General features: G+C 40.0%; 1 protein-coding gene across 9 annotated transcripts in view; it reads right to left on the bottom strand.

Annotated features, from left to right (window-relative positions):
• Window positions 1–24,995, bottom strand: part of LOC131685098 (aryl hydrocarbon receptor nuclear translocator homolog) — a 567,322-nt gene that overhangs the window by 353,146 nt on the left and 189,181 nt on the right. The window lies entirely within an intron of this gene.

Below are 24,995 nucleotides of genomic sequence, written 5' to 3' on the forward strand. Positions count from 1 at the left end.
ATTCTGTCCTCTTTTCTCTCTCTCATTTTTTCTTTCTCTTTCTCTCTTTTTCGTTCTCTCTCTTTCTCATTCTCTCTTTCTCATTTTCTCTCTTTCTTTCTTTCTTTCGTTATCTCTCTCTTTCTCTCTCTCTCTCTTTGACGACCTTTATGCGGAAGCATGTTTTTTTGTTCCTAAAAACCAGACTTCCCAAATGAACATCGTACACAATGTTCGCTCTGGTTCTGTGCCCATGTGAGTTTACATTTTGTGTATGAACTGAAAGACGCTATTTCCTACTTAAACACGTGTACATGTTCGCCTGAACAACCGAACCCCATGTACGTAAACGGTGTGCGTACACATAGGTTCGTGGCACCAGTTTTCTCTTTCTTACTCTCATCATCACTAGCGTTAACTCTTTTTGCCCTGTGCAAATCCTTCTCGTGTGCGTACCCGATGTACATACACAGATGTTTGAACTAGAGTTTGTACAACGTTCGCTTGGGTTCGATGTTCGAGGTGAACCTGTACATCGTGATGAAGAAAGTTTGAGGTTGAACGCGTGCACGAAACTTTGTACACAGGTACAAACTTGACGATGTGCATGGGAAGTCTGCTACAAACAAAAGGTAGACGAAATTCCTTGTAAAGGCCTTCATCTTTCATTGGTGACCTCTTACACAAAAACCGAAACGAACCGCTCCTGGTCTTAGAAATTTCGCATCAAACTGGATGTTTTCAAAACCAGCTTCTGCCAATGTAACTACTTTGAGAGTGTGCTGGGACGGTATGAAGCTTCCACCGAACCATACACGTCCAACCAAAACCTATTGAGCCACGATGGACTAACTGTTTGAGGATATGTTTCGACGTCCCAATCTCAGGAAATGATTTAACAACGGACGTTTCGGCGGTATGTATTGCTTCTAGATACCTCTACTTATTTCTTTGTCTATGGGTCCACGTCAGATTTACACCTCATTTTTTCTCGCACTCTAGTAAAAAAATCGATGCGTTTTTTTCCATTTGATATATTTTTTTAAAAAGCTCCGATTTATTATCTATTGAAGTTATAAGTTATGGCATTCTTCAATTAATGATTCTTCTTTATAATTCAATGCTGTTTTCGTTTACTCTCTAATGCAGCTTTGGCTTCTCTAAGTATTAATATTTTACTTGAATTATTCCAAAAAAAGACAGACTAGCTAGCATTTAAAACCAAACTAGATAGAAGGTAATATTTCTAATTTCTAACTAATGGTGCAACGTTAAAGCGTCTAGAAAAGCATCGAATTTTTTTAATGTCTATGACAATTCGTAAACTATTCGATCTTATTTTAAAAATAAATGTGACCTTTGCGTATGGACTCATCGGAAAATTTAATGATTTTTTTGGAAATAATAATAATGAAATGCAGTTACATTAAATAATCTAGAATTTTAATAAGGACGTATAGTCTTCTTCGATGTTCATATTTGTCTGATGTGAACACTTAAAATGTTTTATGGTGGAAGGAAACTGCATATTATTATTATTATAGTGACATTCCACCGACACATCTGTCTTAATAGGTCGTCTTCAAAAGCCAGTAAACAATGCTGTACGAAAGAAGAATCTGTCGAAAATCTGACAAAAATACTTGTTTGGCAAGCGATCTGCAAACTCAATGTAATAAAGCAGCCTTTCATTACATCTGGGACCGGCGGGGCACATATACATGGCCAATTGCAGCTAAAAGCTACTTGTACTCTTCGTGAGGTCTCACGAAGACCCAGATTTGGGAACTTTCCACTATTCTATTTTTGTATTGTATGTTTACATCAATTCAATTCAATTCTCCTCGATCAATTAAAATTTTCAAATCTTTCGGCTTTCCGCTCTGGCTCTCACTGTTAACCCATCCACTAAGCGAAGGAAAGCAACAGTTTTTCCACATAGTTGAAACGCTGATATCCGACCACAATCAACATGCAGTACATTTTCCCTGCGTCCATCCCATAGGGAAAATACGTACCTACTAGTCTGCAGCGACACCATCGCCATCATTAGCCAGCCGCCAGTCTGACCAAATGGCCCCCAAAAGTACAACCACAGCAACGGGCAACGGTGAGCCGTTCACTATCCAAGCGAACCGCACCCCTTATGACCAATATACAAATTTATTTCCTGATCCCATTCATTTTCCTAATACCCGGAATCGTTTTCGGCGTCTACCGTCCGTCGGACGGTTAGACCACCTTCGGTTGGGACGAGATGGCAAAAATACCCAGGAGTATCGGGTTAAATGAAAAAGGATAAACTCACTTACATTGTACACCTCGTATTCGTTACCTACGTTCCGTCCGTTCTCTGTGCGGATCAGAAGGTTCGCTGCCGCACAAGCAAAACAGTGAGTAGGGGACGCTAGGAAAAGGGTATACAATGGTGCTGTGATGTAATAACACACCGACCGACAATCGGTCGCGCACAAGGATCATCGGGGGAGGCGAGTTCAAGGCTACTCTGTCGTGCTGGTTCATCGATGGCAGCGTAACAACAATAGCTGTTCCTGCTGGTTGCCAACGTGGAACCACGTTGTGCGACGACGCGCACCGCAGTGAGCCAACGAAAAAGTTCTCATAAAACCGGAACCGAAATCAATTTCTCATAGCCTTCGTGGGAGCAAACTAAGCGAACCCGGCGTACTCGTCTGAGCGTTGTTTTATTTCCTTCCGGTTGTTTGGCTAGCACTTTAGCACCGCATAAATTCACTCCTAATCCCTGAACACACGCGTACGCACGCAACCTCTGGGACCGGTTCGATGATGTCTTTATTGTTTGGTTCTACGAACCTTCCAATCCATTCGATCCATCGAACCCTGACAAATGACCCGTATATCAATGTTTTTCCTCGGTAACAATGGCTTTTGGGCCGCCGTTCTTCGAATGTTTACTTTCTTTATCTCCATTGAGTTCTTCAACTCCCTCTCCTTCTACTACCAACGCAGAAATCGTACGTTACATATATCAACGCACTCGCAGCATCAATTCAATAAACTTTTCAGCGCGGCTAAAGAGGCCATAATTTGTGACAGCGGAGGTCCGGGATTTTCCCCGGCCCAACGAAGCATCGTAAGCAGTAAGGATACAGTCGTATAAATCTTTTATTTCATCGCGTATTTTTTCACCCGCCTGAACCGCCGCCGTTTGCCGTCCGGTTGGGTGAAATGATCAATTTGGAGATGTTTATCACTATCATTCGGCGAGTTACTGCCGAAAACAGAGAGCCATATAAAGATCAGAATGGGGGTGAACAAGGGAGATTTGAAGATCTGTCATAATAATCACGACTACCTACTACTGCCGCAGCCAGCGTTCTCCACCCTACACGCATATAAAATGGACACATCGAAGTGCGTGCCATTTTTATGGGTCGAAAATAAGTGTTATGACATATTGACATGTTAAATATTTAGACCACTCTTTGGCCGTGCGAGCGCACGCCCCCCCCCCCCCCCTTCCCAACCAACGAACTCGTCCTTCCTGGTGGACCGGTTTTACGACTAGGACTTTTGAGATGATGCGATGATTTGTGCGAGGGTTATTGAAAATAAAAATAAAGAGCTACAAAATGTCACAGACAACCAGCGATGTGGTTCGCTTGGATGAGGTGGGGGCAGGTTGGAGTGGGATGCAGAATTTGACACTGCTACATTATCTCTACGAGAAAAACGAACGCAGTCATCAATTTTTTACTGCTGTCAATCCTTCGTGTATGATTTTCAAGCGATATACAGACAAATGGAATGGGTATATGGAATGATGGCTACCTGGTTGGTCGTAAAAAACTGGGTATGTATTTTAACATTGGATTGCCAAGAAGTGTTACACATAAGAGTCCCATATGGATTTTTGTCGAAAATAAGTTATCTGTTGGATTGTATTCTGTATCATCACTGAATCACAATGCACAAATAAGATTACCATGTTTGTTTACAAAATATCGGAAAAATACCAAACTTTGGTTGTCCCATTCATAAACCTCAATAAAAATGTAAATCTTGAACAGTGTTTTTTCGGCTTATAGTTTTTCAATATGGGACTCTTATGCTTTTATGGGCAGTGTATCTTTTGCAGTTTTGTCATCATGTTTGGATACCTTTCTTCGTTCGGAATCATTCAACGGAGGATTGATTACAATGCCCACAAATGACAAGGATAAGCCGTACAAATTACAGTGACGACCAGTTTTTATCAGCCCCATGTTGTATTATATGCGGACAAATTCGAAAAACATTTTTTATCTTTTTAAGAACACCAGTATAGTTGAAATATTTTTCCCTTATTCCAAAATTTAACCTCATAACCATTTCCTATTGTTTTGTGTTAACTCGCTTTTCAAAAAATTAAAATAAAAACCCTTTCGACATTTTAGCATATTTTCCATCCGTGGGACAATAAAATAAACCATGGATATGAAAATGCAATAAAAAGATAGTTTGAAATATGATAGTTTAAAAATCAAAAAAAAAATATTATTCCTGTCCACACTGCAAACATATCACGAACCTAAACATTGTTCCATAATATTTAAATGTAGCTTTCAGATGATTCTATAATATATTAAGAATCAGAAAGCTACATTTAAATATGTTTATAACCTTCAAGTTTTGAGAATTCTAAAGCGTACAAATATCACCCGTTTTAAATCCATCAAATTCCTCTCAATAACAAACAAAAAGCAAAACTGCTCCCCCCTCATGTATCAATTTTAATGAAAATTCAATTGATCCCGGGAAATCACGCAGGGCTAGGGGTTCGCTCAGAAACACAAATATTGTTTTCATTTGTGGAGCTAACACCAATTCGGCGCTAGCTTATTCCTGGCCCTTAGTTAGTTTCGGATTCTGATGAGACGAAGTCGAAACGGTAATCCCATATTTTTTTAGAAAGAAACCTAATAAAATTAACAGGTTAATAGTTCGCATGCAAGATTTCAAACCGACACTAAAAATATTTTCTGATCGGAATACGAATAAATGACGGCTTACTTTGGTTTCTTGACGGTTCAACCATGTTTATGTAATCTAGAAAATCATCCTGAAAATACTACTCAATAAATTTCTGCAATCAACTTGTCCATTCTATCTGAAAATCGTAATAATATTTCTAGAAAAGATCCTAGCAACTTACTGTTTTCGGTAAAGTTGTCAACTACATTATGGACAAAGATTTAATAGGATTGGTTTTTAAATTTGAGTGAAAAAGTGATTTTAATGTGAATTAATTTCTCTCCTACTAATTTCCATACAACTGTAAATGGTCGTCAAACAGCGAGATAACATGGTTCTCATGAGTCTCCTACCTCAAGCCTCCACGCGAGTCTAAGTCTACTGTTGATACTAGGCCTTAGACCGGCAACAACTGGGTGCCGATAGTAGCAGAATGAGTGGGTGCGAACGGGTGAAAAGGTGATCGAAGACCAGTCCCAATATGACTTCAATCGATGATCACGGGTCAATAGCAACCCAAGATTAGCCGCGTCTGAATTTTTAATCTAATTTCAAGTTTAGTTATTGCTAACGATCCCATGAATTAGGTAATTAATTTCTTGTATTTCAGAGGAGTCCACAGCATATAAGGTCTTCCGGGATGACAGGTTACCTGCTAGCTAACGGCAGTACGTGTCGTTAGAAACGCGAATGAAGAGTCCAACGAACGCCAAAAAACGCACTTATTGGCGCAGGTTCGTCGACGAGTTAACGAGAGAAATAGCGATAAGCACCCTTTGGGATACGGCTCGATGTGTGCGTAACCGAAACAGTACCAACGAGAACGTGGAAGATTCAAGCCGCTGAAAATTCGCTTTCGCCACGAAGATCTGTCCGGACTCGGTCCCAGTACATAAAACGTATCGCGCCGCACCTCATCACGATACCGCGAACGAAACACCGTTTTCGATGGTGGAGTCCTCACTCACTCTCTTGCCATGTAACAATAACGCCCCGGGATTATACAGAATCAAATTCAATTTGCTGAAGAATCTGCCTGACGCTGTGAAGAGGCGCTTGTCGAATTTATTTCACAAGTTCATCGAGGGTAGCATTGTCCCTCATGACTGTAGGCAAGTGAAAGTCATCGCCATTTCAAAACCAAGAAAACCAGCCTCCGACCACAACTCGTACTGACCAATTGCAATGCTTTCCTCAATGCGGAAGTTGTTCGAGAAAATTATCTTGTTTCGCCTCGACAATTGGGTTTGAGGCAAATGACTTACTGTCAGATACACAATTTGGCTTCCGCAAAGGTAAAGGGACGAACAATTTCCTTGCGGTACTCTCTACAGAAATCCAAATGGCCTGTGCTAGCAAAGAGCAGACGACATCAGTTTTCTTGAATATTGAGGGGGCTTTTGACTCAGTTTCTATCAACGTTCTATCAGAGAAGCTGCACCAGCATAGTCTTTCACCGATTTTAAACAATTTTTTACTAAACCTGATGTCTCAAAAGCACATGCATTTTTCGAATGGCGATTTAACAACATCGCGATTTAGCTACACGGGTCTTCCCCAGAGCTCATGACTAAGTCCTCTACAATTTTTATGTGAATGACATTGACAATTGTCTTGCCAATTCAGGCACGCTAAGGTAACTTGCAGACGACGGGGTTGTCTCTGTTACAGGGCCCAAAGCTGCCGATTTGCAAGGACCATTGTAAGATACTGTTGTATGGGAGTGTCAGTGAGTCGGGGCCTTTCGTTAAGTATGTACCACATCAACACGTCCTTTCTATTATCGGAAAAGATGGTTGTAGACTGCTATGGTGACTCTCAGGCCAACTTCTAGCTTGGACTGGGAATTGATATTCCCATAAATTGTTCCTCAAGTAGTCTGTGTGGGAATGAGAGTCATCAGTCTGCAATCTACAAAGTATACCGTGCTACAAACTTTAAACGTATGTAATGCGAAAATCCAGGAAGCAACCAATCGCTCCCAAAATTTTCAAATTTGTAATTTGGGACCACAGAGCGAACACAAAAAAGCACTCAAGTGATCAGATTGCTTCAAAATTCGTTCCTAACTTGATTTGGCGAAGGGGACACACAAAGTTATGCATTTGCTTTATCTCGGTTTTTCGGGCAAGTTCATATCTTTAACAAACTTGTTTAAAAGGCAATGCCTGTGCTGGAGATAATCATTTTGATTTGGAGTTATTCCGCCGCATGGTACTAGTTTCTTCGTGAGGTAATACATTTTGTAATTTGTTCTCGAATGCTAGCCACAAGGAAAGTGTTTGTGTTAAAATGGCATTGGGAATGAGAATGAGAATCGGAAAATTAAAAAAAAAAGCGGACAACGGAAATAGCGATGTGTATGGGAATAGGAACTAAAATTACAATGGGAATACGAATGGAAATGGAAACAGTAATGGAAATGGGGCTGACAATGGGAATGAGAATGAGTAAATGAATTTCTAGTAGAATACAAATGGAGATGAGAATGAGACTGGAAATGGGTAAGAAAATGAGAATTAGAATGGGAATTGAAATAGTAATTAGGAGACTGGGAATAATAAAGGAATGGCAATGGGATATACACTGGGAATGGAAATGGGCATAAGGGCATAAGAATAAAAAAATTGAAACAGGCTGGGAATAGAAATGGAATTGGAAACTGGACTAGGAATTGGTATGAAAATGAAAATGTGAAGTTGAATGCAAATGGAAGACATAGACATAGAAAAAAAAAATGGTGATGAGAATTGAGATGCGAGTAAAAAAAATACGGACAGGAACATTAGAGTGACAGGAAAAAAATGACCTCTATCGGCCCACCCCTGATTAAATTCCTAGTCCCACCAGGAGTACTTGCATCAAATTTGAAGCAAATCAGACAAGTCTAGCTACCGGACCAACGTGCCTGAAGTTTGTATGGGATTTTTCGACAATTCACATGGAGAAAACCCACTAACTCGCATTTTTGCCGCTAGGTGGCATTGTATGTATCGTATTATCACTTTAAGTAAAAATAAGAAAGATAACTTAATTGTCCACAACTTTGCCGAAGACTGCTAATGAATTCGGCTTTGTTAAAAGAAGTTATTAAACTTTTAGTGAAGTGATGTTTGAGTCAGTTTTGCATGGGGCCTAGCAGTGCATGGTTGTGTACCAGTACTCGATTCGCGCGAATTAAACATTTTTGTGAAATGGGAATGGAAATTGGATAGAGTAACAATGGTATTGGGAAAAGAAATGGAAATAGGAATTTAGAAAACAAAGGAAAATGGAAAAAGTTAGAAAAGGGATTGAGAATTGCATTGAAATGGGGATGATGACAGAAACGAGAATTAAAATGGGTATCAGAATGCGAATGGGATTCAGAATAAAAACGGAAATGAAATTTTTTTTTTCCATGCGCAAATGGAAATGAAAATGGGAATAGGAAAGAAAATAAAAATAAACATTAGTAAGAGAATGGACAGGAGATGGAGATGGTGATAGGATCTGGAAATGGAAACAGATATTGGGAATAAAGATAAGAATGAGAATTGAAGCGGGAATGGTAATTTTTATTGAAAACAGGAAGGAGAATGAGATTGAGGAATAAAATGAGAATAGGGATGCGAATGAAAATGGGAATATGGTAGAACATAATGGGCCCGAAAATGGGTATATGAATGAAAATAGAAATGTAAATATAAGGCCATTACAAATATTTTTTAAAAATTATGTCACCCCCCCCCCCCCCCTTCAAAATCGCTGAAAAAAATCAGGGGGCAAATAATTTTTTTAAATTAACCAGAATTCAAAAAATTGACACGTTTTATAGAACAACAATAGCTTCCATAGAGTTTTGCTTTTCGTAACTGAAAACTATTATGGTAGTTTTAGAAATTACCATCCCATGATAATTTTTATTTTGACCATTCTCGGGTAAATGTGAAGTTTAAAAGAGATCATCGATCCAGTCCAACACCAAATGAAACGTTTGCTGGTCGCGGAAGGAAGGACCCATCTGTGTATTATCAAACAAACATCCCGAGCAGAGTCTGATAACAAATTGAGAACTAAACTTGATGTTGTGATGTAGTAGGGAATGATTGCTCAGGTTGTTATCATTTTGGTCGTTTTAACGGTTAAAAGATCAAAATCGAAAGCAGAAAAATTGCACTATGACATCAAACAGAAAACTATTCATGCTATCAGTGAAAGCAAATTGAAAACTCATTGAGATGGTGAAATATTTCATTGATAACAAAATAAGTAATCAATTTGATGAAATAGAAACAAACATTATTTTGTAAAAATGTAAGCACATCAAAATGAGATCAAAATATGATGTTATATCTGAAAAAGTTTAAACTGATATCAAAATAAGATTTCAATTTGATGCTTGATATCAAAATATGTTGTCTATTTGCTGTAATTTTGATGTTGCACTTTGCTCGGGATCTCATGGAAAGGCTAATACAGACCGACTTCTGAATCGATTCCATTTTAAACGCAACAGTCGATAGAGACATAATCGATCGTTGCATTCGAAAATAATTTCGATAAGGAAACAATCTGAATTCAAATCAAACTCCTGGAGATTTATATGTGGTTCAATATTCAATATACATGAGCTTTACCGAAAGGTTTTTGACATTTAAAAATTTCATATGGGATCGTAGTATTCATACCGTATATCCGCAGCCATATGTGCGATTCTCATGAACTTGATCAGATCAAAATCTGCTACTAAACCTTCCATTTAAGGCTAAGCTTGTGAAAATCGAATAAGCCGTTTTCCAAGAACTCGAAGAGACATTAATTCTGAAATATTCCAAGAACCAGAAACATGCGAAATTTTCGAGATAGACGCTGGAATCAAAAGAACTTTGTCTGGCCATCAGCGATCAAGAATGCTCTAGCAAAGCTAAATATAAATCTTACAAATAATGGTATCATCGGCACTTACCGCAGGAAGAACCGGGAATCCATTATCGATGTCAATTTTTGTAGCCTTGGAGTAACCGGAAAGATGGACTGAAAAGTGTGCGAGGATATATCCACAGCGACCACCAAGCGATTTGGTACAGCATTGATAACAGGACTATGAACTACACATGTATATGAATATGTAGGAGATATATAAACGAGAAAACTAGAAGTGGCAGGGTCATTAGAACAGGCTTAATATCGTGCGGGCTTAATTTTTGCCTTCTGATAATGAGGGTCGAGCTTAGGCAGAATAACTACGAATCACCCGAGTTCACTATCATGTGTCCTTGATAAAGGTAGACGTATCTTACTCAAGTACTATGGCTCTAAGTTTCATAACTTTCCCTACCCAGTAATCTCTAGCTAATTGAATGTCGTTAAAACGTAAAAAAAGAAAATGTGACTAACATAGTCGAAATAAAAAAAAGGAAAAAAGAAAAAGAAACTGATGGGAATCCATCGGCAGCGGTGGGTAGCCGCTGTAGACACAGCCATTGCCTTACACAACGTAGCAAACCCGCCACGACTGTAAGAACAGTGACAATAGTCTAATAAAAATCTATCCCGGCATTCAAAAGGCATACAGAGATGAACAGCAGCAATCATCATTCAGATTGATGCTAATCGTCGACAGGTTTTCAGTGGTGATCTTGCGTGGCTTAATTTTTGCCGGTTGTCACGGTAAAGATAGATACGTCTACCTTTATCAAGGACACATGATAGTGAACTCGGGTGATTCGTAGTTATTCTGCCTAAGCTCGACCCTCATTATCAGAAGGCAAAAATTAAGCCCGCACGATATTAAGCCTGTTCTAATGACCCTGCCACTTCTAGTTTCCCGATCTGTTTACTTCATATATAAACGAGTGAAGATGGAAAACAGCGATTTTTCACAGGAACGTGTCCGTCGAAGAACTTGAATTTGAGGGTATCCTTTTCAACCTAAATGCGAACGAGTTCACGGCACTACTAACAAGGGCGTATAACGCGACCATACCAAGGGATGGGAAACCGAAACGGTCGCCGGGTGCAATACGACGATTATCGATCTACGTATAAGTTGCCTCCGAGCTTGAAGAAGAAGTCGGAGATCACTTCGGTTTCTCATCTCGCTCAATTTAGAAGCTAGAAATCGCTCCGCTGCAATAGCAGGGCAAGTAATCAAATTTATCCGCGCGACGCTTGACAAAAATTGATTCCTTCTGCCTAGTGTGTGATACGTGAACAAACAATGAGTGATAATGCCAAGCAAAAGTATATCACGATGCGGGCAAACTGTGTTGCTGTTGACTACACGAAATATCCGGTAATAACATCAATTCATGAAGGGGAGCAAATGTTGAAGGTGAACTTGAAGTTCAACGTAGCTTGCGGTACTTTATGTGGTGCAATTCCACCATTTACGTCGTGCGGTACTGAATATGTTAAAAAATATTAGTCAATCAGAATCATTCGCCTCCCAGAACAACATGAAACACATCATCGAATGTAATAACATTTTATACAGTATCCCAACGTATATAGATGTTGACAGCATTGAAATAAAGATACATGACCTGGCACCACGTACTAGTTCCTTCGCTTTCAAACAAATCCTGTCAAAATACGGAGAGGTGAATAGTGTTAAGGAAGATAGTTGGAGGAACTACTTCCCAAGACTCCGCAACGGAGTTCGTGTGGTGAGAATGCGTCCGACAAAACCTATTCCCTCTTACTTGACTTTCACATGCAAATCACCTCATGGTGTTGAATATTCTCAACGAACACTAGTCACGCACCCAGGACAGATTCCTACCTGTCAATATTGTAATCATCCGCTACACCACGGGAAACCTTGCGCAGAGACTGCTAAAGAAATTCCACCTGATACGACCAAAGCCGGTATACAATCATCGTATGTTAAACCACAACCAGTTGGTAAACCAAAGACTGCAGACCGGAAATTCACAAACACTCAACAACGATCGGCCCCAGTACCACTAAACCAACTGCCATTACCAACATCGAAGTAACAACGATTACAGCAAATGTTTCCAAACCAACAACCAACACCACCAATAAGGAATCTAATACCGATGAAGAAGGATTTACAATAGCGACCCGTAAGCACAAACAACAAATAAGAACATCCGACGATGAGCAAGATGAATGCAGTACCGATGATGACATGGACGTAAACGAAAACGCGAGAGAAGACGGACCAAATGACCCCCAAGGAGCGCTCCACGGCTCAGTTGTGCTCACGCATTGTGCCGTGTCAAATATATTTAAAATTAAAAAAGAAGTCAGAAAGCTCTAGGGAAGCGAGCTGCAAGAACCGCTCTCAACAAAGCAGTCAAGCTGTACAAGAAAGCCTTGCCACAAAGCCAACCCGAATTTCCTTAGGAGAGACCTACAAAGTTGGCATAACAAAGATAAAAGGCTCAGTTGCACCACCTGAAAGGTGCCCGGAAAAGATGGAGGTCACCATCGAAAGGTTTTCCCCCACAACATGAATCTATTTACGCTGTACAGTGAGGAGGATGATCACAAAGATGAAGATCGATTTACCAACAAACAGCTTATCGAGATGGCGAAAGCCATAAAAGTGAAGCGATACATAAGAGCCCGGATATGTTCAAAACGATCCGATAATTGGAAGCGACAAAAGCTGATGTTGCTTCCGATGCCGGGACAACATGGAAATCTTTCAGCGTAGTCAATATATCCCTTGGTAATGTTAGAGAGAAGGAGTAATCCTGAACAAGCTAACGAAGTACGCGGACCGTGAGAACGGCATCTCATGTAATTCGGCTTCCTTATAGACAGGTCTACAGTGAAATCCATCCAAACGGTTGTGGGAGCTGTGGAGACAGCAGAGATAAGGATATCTTTTTTGCGTGGTGGTTCCCTTAGGTGTGAAGAATGCTTCAATAGTACTAGCTGGGAAGCAATCGCCTATTCGCTGTACAGCATGAGTAACTCTGCAGGATATTATAGAGCTACTTTCAGTACCGAACACTGATCTACGAGACAGATAAGGGGGAATCACAACTACAACTGACGTTCCTCGACTCGACGCTGTGGAACGCAGTGTACGATGGAGTATTGAAGCTGAACCTTCCCAGAGATATAACGATTTTCGGCTTCACGGATGATGTGGTGTTCCAAGTAATCGGACAATCGCTAGAAGAGGAGACACTCGACACGGAGACGATTGCCCATCATAAAACAGAGTTGGTGATGACTAGCAGCCGAAAGACAGCGCGGTCGGAAAATATATCATCGACTTGAACTTTTAAAGTCACGACGATTATGTTAAGGGGAAGGCTGTGAGAGCAACCACAGCTTTGCTTGAGGCGCCAGTGTACTGGGCACCACGAACCAGCGGAAATCGCTGGACCGAAGCATGTGAGCAGACTAGTTTCACCGTCAGGGACAAGATCGAGTAGGTCGAGTGAAGCACCAGCGGTGGGTCGTCGAGTTTTCAACGAACCGGAAGCAGCGAACCAGAAGCTACGCTCCATCCGGTATCGCCGAACCGTCCTCGCCAAGTACTGGTTGGCCCTTTGAGTAGGATTTATGGACTATGCGAGTAGATTGCGACAAAACTGGGAGCTAAATGACTCGCGCAACAGGCATCGGTATCGGGAGAACTTCCGACGAGGAATTGAGATGGCTCGCGAAAACAGGAAGTAAATGGTTCACAGAAACGGGTGCCAAATGGCTAACGGAAGTTCACCACTGCGATTAGCCGGATATGTGTTCGGAGCTAAACCGCTCTAATGTATCATTTTGTCTTAAGACTGAATCAGTCTCCCCACGATATTAACGCTTCGATGCAGTCTCGTGGAACAAAAGGAAGGAAGAAAAGTGAGGACTGTTAGTAGTGGTTAGGCACAAAAGTGAGTCCCACCTAGGGCCAATGCAGTTTTGAAGCTATTTAACCATACTATAAAACATACAGACATTTTCAGATATCGACGAACTGAATCTAGTGGTATATGACACTCGACACTCCGGGTGTAGCTTAAAAAGTCGAGTTTCAGAGTGATTGCACAGTCTTCCTTATATGAAAAACCTTTGACCGATTTTCATGCCTTGTGTGTACAGTCGGTCCTTGTGCCGCCACAACGGAACGAAAACTATTCAAGCTACCAAAAGTTAATACCTTAATGTACTCTTAAATGTTTACATTAAGTTCATAGAGAACTTTCAAGCTTTTATTGGGAATTTAGAAATTGCACTGTTCGGAAAATTATTTAAAACGAAAACTTTAGCATCCCTTTCCTATGTGAACTTTTGATTGATTCAGTAATGTTTGCTTGAATTTTTCTAGTAAAACAAATAGCTCAACCCCGCTATACGAAATCACCCTGCGGAAACGTCCACGAGAACAATCGAAAGAAAATGTAAAAAAAAAAATTGTGTTTATTAAAATAAATATTTATTTTTTGTTTGCCCCCCCCCTTCAGAAAAAAATTTATACTTGGACATAATTTTTAAAAAAGATTTGTAATGGCCTAATTAGAAATAGAAATCAAAATGGAAATGAAGATGGAAAAATAAATAAAATTGGCGATGAAATTGGAAATAGGAATAAAACTAAAAATTTAAATACAAATGCAAACGAAATAGTTATGGGAAAGGGACGTGCATAGCGTAGCTGGTAAATCGATTACCTATACGCTGCTCACCTGTGTTCGATCCCCAATGCATGCAGGGTTAGAGATTTTTGCAACCCGAAAATAAGCCAATGGACCTAAAGTTAAAACCTCTAGAATCGAAATAAAAAATATTAAAATAGAATTAGAAATAGAGATGAGAATAAAATAAAGGATAAGCGTGGAAACGGAAATGGGAATGAGAATATGAATGGGAATGCGTGTCTATTTACCACGTTTTCAGACCGGTTGAAACCTTGTCGTGTTCGACAAAATGTCGGACGTTGTTCTGATTAATGAAACTTTCTGCTCCGACTCAACTCATTGAACGTTATCGGAACAGCACTGCGTACGTATTGGATTTGAACATGGGATACGTCTGCAAGTTTAATTTCCGTGTTTACCTTTAGTAGCTATTCCAACATGCAAATCGTAGGCCTAACGTGAGTTTTTTTCAAGTCAATCACAGTGGGAAAACGATTCACAAGGACATTCTATTCTACTGTGAATTAATTTCACTTCACACGATACCGTACTGATTGTACAGTGGATAAGCAACAAAGCATACCATTTGTTTCACAAGATATACAGTTCAGGACCCTATGGAAAATCCACCCCGTTGACTTCTTTTAACAAAGCTGGGGTGATTTGCAGTCTTCGGCAGAGTTGTAAGAAATAAAATTATCTCTCTCATTCACACTAGGTGTAATACTTTGATGGCCATAGTACCACCTAGTTGCGCAAATGCGTATAAGAGAGTTTTCTTCATGTACATTATCGAACAATCTCATACAAGCTTCAAGCTTCCAAACCAGTAGCTAGACTTGTACGATTTGGTTCAAATTTTTGGAAGGCACTCCTGATGAGACTAGGTATCGACTTGAAGTTGAACCATTTCGAAATTCAGCATTCGAAATTCAGCATTCTAAATTCAACATATTCTCTCTATCCTATCTTTTTTCCTTCCCCGTGAACAATGATGCTGTTGAGGCATTTATAAGGTTGGGATTTGTAGTCACTCGCTGATTATTGTATCCCAAATTCTGATGTGCTTATGTACTAGCGGATCCAGGGGTAGACAGGGGGTACGAGTCCCCCGTCTACACAACCAAAAAGTGTTCTAGTAGAAAAGCGTCTGCATACAATGGTTTGGCAATTAAATGCTTTTGCTAATCGTTAAGAAAGTTGTTTGCTTGGATTATTGTACCACTTATTGCACCAATACCGTAGATTAATAGAACAAACAGCAATGGTCCTAAGTGGCTTCCTTGAGGAACATATTAAGTAAATCGAGCTAATATTGTACTCACTCTAACGACAGGCGAGTCATTTCAAAAGAAAGGGGATAACAATCAACTGTTCAATAACTGAAGAACCTCTAGTTCCTGGCGTAACCGTTGCGACATTGTTTTTAGAACATAAATAACAGGCATCTCAGTCGTAGTTCATACGATGAGGTAACACTAATTCTAGCGTAGTGATTGATTTCTAGGACTGTATGATTTGTAAAACTCCTCTCCCCTTTGGTGAGGGCTGGATCCCCCGTTGAGTACGTTACAATGCCTTACACATCATTACGCACAAGGTGCGTCATATGTTGCGATAAGCAAAGACCTATAACCATCCCAAATCATAGGGCATAACATCTGAGGGTGGTAATTCGTCGTAATGCTCGGCGCCATATAAGCCTCCTAGATTTTATGATTTAGTGGTTTATGAGGACTGTGTTAGAATATCTAAAAAAGTTATGATGAAGTCCAAAATCCCCGGATAAAATGACCATACAATAGCCTAGAGGTATGGTGCCATAATCAAGTAACTTTTAAGTATGACACCAGCTATTTTCTGTCCAGTTCACATCGAAAGAGAGGAGAAATTTTCGCATCTAAAATTTGTCGAGATTATCAATTTTACAATAGATCATATCAAATTGCTATCACGGCACCTCCGCAATCATACGTATCGCGTGAATGCGCGTAGCTGTATCTGCATATGGGTCCGTATATAGACTTCTAACGGCATTTCACATTAAGTTTTTATGCTCCTAGACATAGGGTTTTATAATTTTTTTTAATCAAGGAACAAACTGGAAATCTACAATACATACAGGTGAGTGTTACGATGATCATGATAATCACTAAAACTCTCTAATTCACAAGCGAGTCGATATATCGAGCAACGATATGTTTGCTTTGCAAGGCTAGGTTGTGGGTGATCCAATGTAGCTTCCTTCCCTTTTCGAATGAGAGAAATCCGCTGATCTGATACAAACTATTTCGTGACGCATGGAACACGGAACACTAGAACGGGATTCACCAGAACATATCACTTCGATCCCGACGACCTTGTCGTGCAGAATGGACTCTAAAGCAGCTGCCAAAAACAGACACTCCAGCTAAAAAACTTTGAATCGTCTATTCAATAAAATAAGTCACACCACCCCGCCGAACAAGTATCGCCGTCAGGCGTGTTAAATTATGGGAAAAGCGGCTGTAGTCAGGCAACTTTGGCCTCGGGGGTACCATAATGTAATAACAACGGCATGCATGCGTGCGTGTATGGTGGCAATTGAACTACGGGATGGATCGATGGATGTGTGTGCCCCGATATGCTGGGATAGGGCACGACTACAGGCAAGATTGCGCTCGGAGGGCGCTGCAGCACGATATAAACAGAATTAATTTCGCCAATCACAACCGATATTGTTGTTGTAGGGCTGTTACATGCGTGGTGTAGCGGCACTTGTCGCGAGCTGTTCCGCCCTTACTTTTCACCGTTTGCTGTAGAAGGGATGGGCGTGATTTTTGACGCTTCGATTGATTCCGATCATGGTGTATGCGTGTTGTGGGGTGGTAAAATTTTATGGCGTAAACAATAAAAGAATCCGCTGGATTCTGTTATTTATAGTTTCTCTGTAAAAATGTGACTTTGCGCCAAATTGTAATCATTTCTGGATATTTATTCAACCGAGAACGAACGATTTCATTGTTTTGTTGTGACAAGATTCAGCAACCTGTGCAACCACTGAAACGTTGGCCGAACCCGACATTAAATATTCCGGAGTCTTTTCCCCGGTGACCAAACGACCACCCTATATACTGCATGATTTATGCGAAGAATTTAAATAAAGCTGGCCAGGCTGAACTGGGCTGGGTTGATCGATTGTAATCTGACTGCCGATGGTGTCCGTTATAATGAGGGATGATTACGTTGATTTCCATTGTCACACAACTGGGCGCGCAATTAGCTGTTGTAACAACCGGACCGGACTTAGCTAACCGATGCTGGTGGCGGCGATGGCGTTACTGGTTTGATCAGACAGGTTGATAACAGTGACCGATAGTCGCTGCACGTTTATGAAACGGACGGTTGACATACTTGACAGTGCACATACTCACCACACCAGCCATAGATGTCACACTACTATTAGGACAGCAGTAATATAACTATTTATTCCACATATTGTAATTCTTCAAGCAACAAATATGGCTTCTACCTTGTTTCCGATTTAACAATAGATATAGTCTCGTTAATAACACCGAAAGGTGCCAGTCCACCGGACCGATCACCTCTCAGTGTGATTATATTGATAAGTAATAAAAAAGCGAGCAAATGTAGGCATATTAATAATGCTATTGAAGGGGAAAAAGCCTGTGAGTAGCCAACCGCTACATCGAATTGGTAGGGGCTATTGAAGGTGATGCGCATCAACGGTGGTGGTGAGCGGTCGGTCGGCAACGATGATGACGTTGATAATACAGCCGATATGTAAATTGGGTTGGATATTCAATTATTGGATTTCTATGTAAATGTTTCAATTTTGTGGAATAATTACAGTATGCAAATTATGCAGTGTTCGTTTGCGGCCGACATTGCGTCCAAGTCAAGTTGGCTGATGTGTTGTCTTTTTTGGAGCAGCTTGCTTTTTCGTTCGGTATATGGAATCGCAATATTTGCGGGAAGGTGTTCCAAACTTGACACATTTTCTGGCAGGATGGCAGAGGTATGTTGGCAAGTTCTCGAATCGGACTCAGCGACTGGGGGTACTCGTTCTAGTTTCTTCAGCAGGTTAACACCTTTTTCCTCACACGGAAAAAAACCACTTGTATTTTCGTAGTTTTTTAACATAATAGAGCATTATTACGAAAATCGCGATGACCGTGCCATACCTCTCCGCAGCCGAAAAGGACAATGAAATAGAATGTAGTGGTCAGAGCAGGAATCAGAGGCAGGTAAGATATGGATTTCAGACAAGTGTGAGGACAAAAGTGAGGACAACATGGAACGATGTCCCCAGCGAATTCGAGTTTATTTTCAACAATAAATTCGCCTGCAAAAAGCTGCTGATCTGGAAAGAGATTTGCAGCAGCGGACTCAAAACTAAGCTTCTCATCGAAACGATGGACTAGAAGTTGTATAAACAAGAGTGCCCAGATAAATGAAAACTACAATTCATTAAAGTTCACAACGGTCCACTGCAGTTCTGTTCAAATTTTGTAAGCTTGCTCTTCAACCGGGGTGAGCTGCAATAAGGTGGATTTCGTGGACAAAAGTGCACGGATAAAAAAATTCTCGAAGGCCCCCCTTCATATATTGACAAATGTCAACGTAAACTCGGATGCCAAATTTCACTTCATTTGGACATTTTTTGACTCCGTCCACTTCAAATGAAGTTTTTTCTATTATCACCATTGAAAAATATGAGAGAAAAATACATTAAATGCTATAACTTTTGAACTAGCTTTCAGATAAAAATATCTTATACAACCTTAGTATTTAATTGGAAAATTACGGTAATGTGAGGTTTTTGATTCTCAAAATCCTCCATTTTAATACTATTTCTGCTCTATGCCTCACATTATACATTTTTCGTATTTCTTCTAATGTGAAAAGATCTCAAATGGAATACGAGATGTTGGGGTTCTAAGGCATTTGGTCATATGATATCAAATTTTATCGTTTTTTCTGTGCGTTCCGTATATGTTGCATCCATAAAATGAGAAAATTATGCTTAAGAAATGATTTACTCGAATATCTTGGTTCGTCAGTTAGAGGCCATCAAATATGGTGCCACGAAGAAACTTGTATTGGGTTCGGCCATTAGGCCGAAGCTCACTAGGCCGAAGGCAAGTCGGTCGAATGGACATTTGGCCGAGTAGGCATTAAGCAGAATGGACTTTCGGCCAAATGGATACTAGCCCGAATGGACATTAGTTCGAAAAGACATTAGGCCGAAGGGACATTAGGTCGAAGGCATATTGGGCCCAAGGTACATTAGGCCAAAGGGATATTAGGCCAAAGGGATATTAGGCCAAAGGGACAACTGGTCGAAAGGACATTAAACCGAATGGTCATTAGATAAATATACATTAGACCGAATGAAAATTAGGCCGAATGGATATTAGGCCGACTGAACATTAGGCCGAATGGACAATAAGGTATATGGGCATTAGGCCGAGGGCCAAAAAACCGATTATTTAACAAAGGAAGAAATTCGTTTTATTTTCTGTACGTATAATGTTATTCAAATTGTCTTTATCTACGCTGTGCCAACTTCCAATAGTAACAAACTAGTGCGAATTTGACACGAAAACTTGGTGACTTTTTATTCGGTTCCGATTGTGATCGCTTGTGTTGCATCGTACAAACGCCACGATTTGTACTCAGCTTCTTTTAAAGGTAAAGCTAATCAAATATTACGACGTCATTAAAACGCTTGCAAACACATTTCTCTACACACCCGGACCTTTCCGCCAGTGAGTTGTCGCTTTTCAATACAGCGTTTCAATAATAAAATTTATTAAAATAATCCTTCTTTTTATCATGAGCTGTTCTTTCAAATTGTGTAGAATGTAAAAAATTCTACGATGCAATTTGACCCATACGATAATTAACAGCTCTATGATTTCTGAATATCTGGAAGAATTAAAAACGACATTCTTTTGAATTTATTCTTCTGGGCCATTGATTTCTACACTGCTTGGGTCTTGCGGCGAAGCTAGTGTAATGCCACTTTGCCGCATAATCGAGATGAAGAATTCGTAGCGGCGTGAAGCCGTAGCCATAATGTTTATTCCATTACGTCAGTAACAAAAAATCAAAAGAATGAACAACATAGCACCACAAACATTTTTTCTCGGAATCCTAGCAGCAGTCGTAATCACACCAATATCAATAAATCAACACCTTTTGAAACTCCTTGAACAACAAATTTGATCGATTTCAGTAAGCTGACAAAATTGGGTGTAGACAAAAAATTTGGTCACCACTGTAGTAACTACCAAACAAATACGAAATCATTCGAAACATTTTTTTAGCAGCATTATTTATCATTATTCATCAACATGACACTGTTGCTAGATCGCAGACATTATACCATCAGGTGTCAGCACGGATACTGCCCGGTTTGATCAATTTGGACGAATCTGCACACTTAATTTTTTCTGTCGAATCTCAGCTTTTTTCCATTGTTTTGCCGAAATCTCAACAGCTGAGATCTCAGTAAACATTTTTTTGCTGAGATCGCAGTAAAAGTGACATTTGATAGCTGAGACTCGGATTATATTTCATCGAAAATCAGCTTACAAATCTGATTTTACTGAGATATCAGTTGTAAAATTTTCTGACCACACGGTTGTTGGGAAATTGCCGATACGAATTGAGTGCGTAGTGCGGATTGAAGTATACACATACAAGTCTTAAGATTTTAGATACACCAAACACTTGATAAAGTTGACCTTGAGATATTGTTAACTAAGCTTGCCAAACCAGAAAATTCTAGTAGAATCTGCTACTGACTTCAATTGTACATTGTAGACCGTTATTCATGGTAGTACACTAGACCCAATACTCTTCTCGCTGCTTGTGAATGATGATGGTTTTCGTTGTAAGGCTGATTTTCTCCACTTTCGCCATTGAAATATTTCTCGTTATGCGGAAATAATCCAAATAATATTCAAGAATTACAAAGAATTCCGTGATCGTTTGTGTTTCAAAGCATTTTATTTCACATTTAGCAAATCAATCCGCTGAAACAAAACATAGAATATTAAGACCATGGGTTCTCGCAAGGGCTCCCTGTTAGAATCTCTCACTACAATTGCAGACGAGGCGGAAAATGTCACCTAACAAAAAACCCTTTAAGGTCAATTGAAGCGGATCGTGATTCTGATTGTGATATTGAATGTACGGTAGATGTGCGACGGTAGGGACTTTACGATCGCGTGGGAATTGCCGTATATTTGATCGCGTTTGAGACCGCGTTGATCAGATTATAAGTTCTATAGTGTTCACTAAACCATTGGGGCGTTTTTGTGTTTGCGAAATCTTGAGCGTTATGCGTAGAAGATCGCAATGTGCGTTTTTTTGGTATAACAGCAAAGACTCGAAGATCGCGTATAAGCAAATTCGCGTGTATAATTTCGTGTTTGTAATCGTGTGATTATAAAGTAGAAGCTTCCGGACGTGGCCGATTCATGATCGCGCAGCATAATAGCATTTGTAACGCTATCAATCTCTGTACAGTAATAGCACAATATTTTGCCTCTTCGACGTAATACCAGTATTATATTAGAATATAGGGCTAAACGGCTCTTTAAGACTGCCCTAGATTCAAATCTGAAAATCAAAAATAGATATTAGGCTACGTTATAATGCTTATTGGTTTCTTGGGAATATCGTTCGGACTGCCTCGTTCTCTACTTGATACCATGTCTTGGTTATAGTGAGCTCAATTCTCACAATCTCGCGCCACTCATCCACTGCTCTGCGACCAACGTCGTTCGAGAAGTTCGTCCATCTGGGCTTGTGGACTCATGTTTGAGACCGCATTTGTAAATTTATGAGTTTTTTGTCATCGTGAGCGTGCATAATAGCGAAGGCCTCAAGCGTTTGTATGTAAGCGGGTTGTTCGTCGGTATAAATACGATTTTGCATAATCGCGGTGGTCTTGACTGGTCGCGCCGATCGTGAACACGACACTTAATTTTCAGTGTGCGCTTAAGAGTGAGTTCCTTCGTATCACCCAATCATGTCGAGGAACGTTTTCTGGTGTATATGAGCGTCATTTTTCATTGGTCCAACTGAATTCATGGGCCTAGACCGAGGCTATAGATTGCCGGACGTGATCAATACATGGTCGCGCAAACACCAGCTTTTGTACATTCACGTTGGAGAGATCGTTTGTAAATTTATAAGTGATAAACGATTCACATTATCACCGGGATGTTGTCATGTTTGGGAGATTGTGCGCATAGGTATTTGTAGGTGATCACTATGGGCTGCCAAAGATCATCTGGTATATTGTCATCTTCGGAAGTCCTCCAAGTTTAAAAGAGCCGCAAATCAGGGCTCATCGCCAAGCCCATGGAACCTCCAGAGGGAACTTGGCCCTAAGCCTAATTTGTACATTATTTCAACCATGGCATAAGTGGGTAATAAAGGTCGTCAAATTGAGTACTAAATTTGATAACAATGTAGCTTAACTAATGATATAGTAATCGTAGCCTAAGTTTCTATGTGTGTTTCTATAAGCACTGTAGTGCTGCTTTAGTGGAAAATACCCCGGATCACGTCAAGGTACAGTATCTTGATGAGGGATATGCATGCATACTTCAAGGATCTTTAAAGCATGTATGCTTTACATATACGTTTAGTGCTATTGTAGAGCAAATATAAAGCCAATATAATGCTAAAGCGTTGCTGTGGATAGATTCGTTATGCATTCGGTATATTTCAATGCGTTCGAACATATGCATTTGCCGTGTGAATGACGAGGTAAGGTAATTTTCGTAAAACATTATTCATGCCGTGTGAGAAACAAATTCCGTTAAAATTAAAAATATTCATCACATATCATTAGACGAGAGTCAATTACAGTTATAAACTGTATTTGCATTTTCCTCCTTTTTGTTCATCATACCGAAAAGGAATTGCAAGAAAGCGTTGCAAAAACATTGAGGAACAGCCAATTGAAGTTTTCTAATAGAATGAGTAAAGCCGATAGCAGGCTTTCTAATTTGACAATTCTTTATTGGCGTTATACAATAGCATTAATAATGCAGAAAACAAGATCTATGGCTCGAGTGATTAAAAAGTACAAGGAAACTCTCACAATGGCCCGTCAAGTGCAAACCAAGCGTCGGAGTGAAACCGTTCATCGTCAACTGCGATTCAGTCGAATTCGGTCATTCGAAAAATCAAGGCTGATCCTAACATATCTGATTGTGATTTGTACTGTGCGTAGAATACGTCACTGAGAAGAGTATAAATGTTTCTGGGAAAGTAAACAGCCCTGCTAAAGTCTCAAACAACAAACACTGGCCAGAAGCCGACCGTACGATTAGGCACTAGCAGATGTCGATGTGTTTATACAAAAGCTAATTTCAACCAAATCTCATGATTCGAATTCTTCAAGCCTTCCACTGCTCCTATCAAATTCGAGCTTGTTTTCGCGGATAAGTCCGCGAAAAAATATGTTCTGGCAAGCGATTTGTTCCTGCAACAAGAAAGTTAACGTATGTGTGACGGATAAACCTATGAATTCGAAATGCCTCAACAAACGGATGTTACTCTTCAATAAATCCCGTGATGGTTGTTTTGACCAGATCTAGCCAACTGTCATTACTACAAGGCCGTGTTCCAGTGGTACAACGACAATGAAGTCCAATTCATACCAAAAGAGCTGAATCCACGGTTTCGTCCAACAGAGAACTATTGAGCGATAATGAACCGGAAACGGAAGATGAAGGAGGTAGTCACTAGCGACATGGGATGAAGAATTTTTTCATCCTTGGAAAGATTTTTCGATTGAAAGAATGATTTTAAAAATATAAGCAATTGAAAATGCCCAGTTCTCCAATGATCGGACCTTTATGCAGAGGAGATATTGGCGTTACATTGTTTCCAGATTTTGACGGAGTTGCCAGCCTTTTTCAAATATTCATATACTTTGCTTAAAACGATCTTAAAAATATGACCATAAAGAATCTTACGCAATTTCGAACACGTCTCACTAGCCTCTGACGTTTTGCGTTGTATCACACTACATAGAAATTTTTGAAGATCACATGAATCTGATTTTAAAGTTCAGACACTGTATGTAATTTATATTAATTTTAGGTACCAGCTGATGTGTTCGCGGAGTAATTCGGGGAATTTGATGGACTTCGCCTGGCAAACGAAATCTTGCTGCTTCACATACAATCGGGATTCATCCCGCTGTTTGGCGCGAAGTGAAGGCAGTTTTAACTCCTGAAACCCGGTTCCTTCAGTTACCCGTTACAATACATACAGATATTCTACAATCTCGACGAACTGAGTCGATTTGTATAAGAAACCCAGCCCTCTAGTCCTCGGTTAAAAAGTTGAAATTTCGAGCGATTGCATAACTTTTCTATATGAGAAAGG

Source organism: Topomyia yanbarensis, chromosome 2 (genome assembly GCF_030247195.1).
Source record: "Topomyia yanbarensis strain Yona2022 chromosome 2, ASM3024719v1, whole genome shotgun sequence".
In the NCBI taxonomy this organism is placed as follows: domain Eukaryota; kingdom Metazoa; phylum Arthropoda; class Insecta; order Diptera; family Culicidae; genus Topomyia; species Topomyia yanbarensis.